The following is a 4721-nucleotide window of genomic DNA, read 5'->3' on the forward strand; positions in this document are numbered from 1 at the left end:
AGACATTGGCCTGCAGGTGTTCCAATGAAAATTCTACCTGGTGGAACCGATCGTCCAAAAGTCCCTCCAAGCATCTTCAATGTTCCTCAATCAGTCCTTCCTACAGAAAAGCCACCTCTGCGCCCTGCTCCAGCAGAAGACAGAAAACTGGAGTAATTCATCAAAATCGACAAAATTAGTTCTTTTGAAGACTTTGAACCAGAGAAACACCTCTTTAAAAAGTACGGCTCCAGCAATTACAAATTACTTACATTGAAATGTAAAGATAAACATGTATGTGTTTTCATGACGGAGAACTACAGTGAGAGCTATTTGTCTGTTATTGTACAAAATAAACCCACAATGTGTTCCCCTCTTACTATGTCAGCTTTTAAAAATGGACTAAATGTTTCATTTGGAAAGATATTAAACCCTAACAATGGCCTTTCTTCCTATACCCAATTCATGGAAGCTATTAAATGCGCCCTCAATTATGACCCTCCTTTAGATGGCCTGCTCGACAAGGCAGTTATGGTCCTTCAACAGTCGACTGAATCAATGGATGTGAACAAGTCAAAAAAGCTTACTTTTATTACAAGGCAGCTCCAGCTTTTAAGATGGAAAGAATATTCAACAAATGATTACTGCTTTGCTGTTGTAATATTTCCCAAATGCAGCTACGAGCAATTAAGAAAAGTTCTTGTGTTGCCAAGTAAAACAAAACTGCAAGCAATAGTTTCTGCCACTGATGTGGATCATGTTCTTCGACGAACTTGTATGAAATTAGATGACAAACACCGATGGCGCTTTACCCGAAGACCTCAAGAGAAGGGGGGTAAGTCAGTAAAATTTCTTTTTTGGTTTTGTTTTGTTTGTTTTTGCTCATGCCACACTGCACATTATAAATTAAATTATATATATGAAAACTCAACAATTCACACATAAAATGCATTTTTATCACACATAATATAATTCAATACAAATCAAAGTCATATTCAAGTATGTATGGGTAACCAGTGACACAGTAAGCATACGTCTTTTATTTTATCTTTACTGTCAAAAATTTACGTTGTTTTTTTTATGACTTTAGACTTTTGATTTATATGCCCTTTTCCTCAATGTATATAAAGCTACCTGAAAGGGAGAAGTTCATTTATTATATATGTTACTCATAAAAGACATTGATATTTCCTTTTTTTTCAATAATACTTTACACTTGATTTTTTAGCATGCTTATTAGTAGAACGATATTTATTTTGTATATATGGAGTTTAAAACCTATCTTGTGTGTAAAATGCTCTGGGTAAGTAGATAACTCCAAATTGCCATGTCATTTTGTTCTTTTTTTTTTTTTTGGGGGATTTTTTTTCATTTGTTTTGTTTTTCATCGAAGTTATTATATGAATGTAAAGAGCTTAGAGCTTAAGGTACCATAGAAATATAATTTAGTACTATTATTATTATTATTATTATTATTATTATTATTATTATTATTATTATTATTATTATTATTATTATTATTATTATTATTATTATTATTATTATTATTATTATTATTATTATTTTATTATTGTTATTATTATTATTATTATTATTATTATTATTATTACTATTAATATTATTCCTATTTGTCTTTTTTTTTCAGCTTGATGATCCCAATGTGTTACCTTGCCATATATGTCAAGGACAACTATACTGAAAGGATTGACATGTGGAATCTTCAGCCCCCGCAAATGGGGGCCATTGGTTGGATAACGATTTCAAGCAAAACTACTACTTTTCTGCCTTGGTACAATTTCCTTGAATGCACAATAATTGATTCTGTTCTTATGATTTCGGTACTTTATAAGAAATTGGTTAATTGGGGACCATAACTTTTAAATAATATTTCTTATGTCTTGAATGATATGAAAATATACAAAAAGTAGTGAACTATCAACAATTTTACTGGAAAGTATGAACTATTTTTTATGACGCCCTCTTACAGAGTGATTGGGTTTGTTATTATTTTTAAAAATCAAAAGTACGAATCTGCTTTCAATTCCTTTTAAACTATGGCTAATTTATCGAACCAGAATCTTTGAAAAGTGGTAAGTACCAATAATAATTACGTAATAATAATTATTTAAGAAATGTTTAGAATTAGCATCTGGCTGTAGTTCCTGCAGACGATAGTTGGACCCATTGTCGTGCTTGCTCTGTCAAGTCGCACAGATATGGTGATCAGACGCCGACATCCTGATTCGGATTACTGTTTGTTATTTTATTATGCGAAGTGGCAATTTGGACTCGAGTCTGAATAGTCTCCCATGTCTATTCGGACTCACGGGTCCAATGTGCGTGCGCAATGAAACACAGTGTGGCATGCCGGCAGTGGGCAGAACTGATAAAGAAATATAAGAAGAGTTCAGAAGAAATTCTGTTTTGCTCATGTCAAAATGACTCATGAGTCTATTAACCCCTGCTTCGGATTGTAGAAGGATTGTTGTCTAACACTATAAGAATTAAGAATATGTTAATTTTTATAAAAATTGTCCTGATTTTGTTTGGACATCGCGTTGTGTTGTTAAGAAAGCATTTCGTTTAGACCCCAGTTACTTTAATGAACTGACTTTTGTTACTTTTGATCAATAATTTTGTCTTTCTTATCATATAATGTTACTGTAATTGATATTTTGATTTGCATCAATTCTATTTATGATTATCAATAACTAAAAAATATTAAATTAAATTAAGAATATACTGCCGTGGAAGACAATTGTTGATTGCACATGCGCAATTGAAGTCCGGATAGCCACGGGAGACTATTCAGACTCGAGTCCGAATAGCCGCAGCCTTTATTATGGCCCGTGGCTTTATATTTATATCTCTTTTTCTATATGGTTAACTGATAAATATCGACATTATTGTATTAGTCTAGTGTATAAGTCTAGAGGGTCCTTTTCTCGTCACGTCAACTTCACAACTTGAACAGTCCTTTCTACTCTAGATACTGCAGTTGCTTTCTAGTCATTGCTATTGCTAGATAGCTAGAATAGTTAGTGGATCTGATATTATCATATATGATGGAACTTGGACTCTGAATATATAGTTATGCCCATTACTACATGGATCTGGTGTTGCTGATATGATGTCAATCGTATAGGACTAGTACTCTGAATATATAGTTTTTCCTCATTGATCTGAGATGTTACTGTTACACTCACTCTAATTATCTCTGTGACTATGGGAGGGAATTATGGATCTGATGCTACTCCATTTACTAAAAGGAATGAGCTAGTAGTCTGAATATATAGTTTTGTCTCAATGATCTGAGATGTAATTCTATTACTATTAATTAACTCTTGACTACATGGAAGGGAACTATCGATCTGATTCTGATGCTACTCATTGACTGTAAGGAATGAACTAAAGTTTATTAATCAGATTTTTTATGAATGAGAATGGCGCATGTTTTTCTAGTTTTTCTCAGATGTCCTTCTATCAAAAGTTGTAAAACTTTGTGTCAACCTCCGAATCAATTTCTCTTAACTGAATAAAGATTTTGGCCCGTATTGTGGTGCCATATATACAAAAAAGATTTCTTCTTCACGACCTATAAAAAGATACTTTAAAACGGCTGTCATAAAATTAGAGATTTTACACTGCTAAAAATGTAAACATTTTTGCACCTCAAAGTAAGATGAATTCATCGTTTTTCAAAATAGTAGTTCCAGCTAGTGGTTATGAGTTCACATCATACTATTTTCCGAATAAAAGCAACACACATTAACTGTTATAAAGTAACAACTTATGTAGTTTGCATCCAATTTTGACTTTGTAATTTATTGCTTTTTATTTACATCACGTCACAATCACCGAAGACTGATATGAATCTCTAGTTTTAACTGATTTGAACTAGTGATTAAATACTCAAAATTGTCAAATTAACAATGAATGCTTATTAAATGAACGTTTCACACAGCATTTTAAGTTTTCTTTTAAATCAATAAGCTCTTAAACAATACGATATGATATGGAATCTCTATCGGTTCCTCTCTCGTAAAGCTGCAAAAAGAAGTCGACTTCTAATTATCGATAAGCCATTTAAAGAGGACAGCTATGGAATTGGAATTTCACTATCAACCCTGAGTTTCGCATGTTATTGTTGTTGAACACAAGCACATATTTATGGAAACACTATATCATAAATTGATGAATTTCTACTTTTGACTGGTCTACATTAAATTTATGTAATCCTCTTTGGCATAAATAACAAGCTATTTCTCAAAAATTTTAAATCAAAGTAATGTTGGAAGCGCGTAATGGTCACTTTCATTTGTATTCATCAATAATGTATATTGATTGGTATAAAATGTAAACATGTCTGTCGTTCCTTCATATTCAGATTCTGTACAAACAACATAAGTTTCAATTAACTGAACATTCCATTTTAACAAATTCTTTCAAAATGGATAAGCGGAAAGTCATATATTTGACACTATAATCATAATATTTGGGTTCCGATCCTTACCAGTCATCGATTTTAATATAGCTGTATTAAGCGAAATACTTTCCTATTGTTTTAAAATTCGTGAAAAAATATTTTTTACTTAGACAAAATAACCAGAGGTTCATACAAATTTTTGCGGCTGTACATACTGAACAGCTGAGAAAAAGAAGAAAAAGGCGCGCCCCCTTATTAAAAATCTGAATATATAGTTCTGTTTCATTGATCTGATATGTTAATTTATTAATTAACT

Source organism: Berghia stephanieae, chromosome 4 (genome assembly GCF_034508935.2).
Source record: "Berghia stephanieae isolate SIO BIC M18660-M18661 chromosome 4, UCSD_Bste_1.3, whole genome shotgun sequence".
Taxonomy (NCBI): Eukaryota; Metazoa; Mollusca; class Gastropoda; order Nudibranchia; family Aeolidiidae; genus Berghia; species Berghia stephanieae.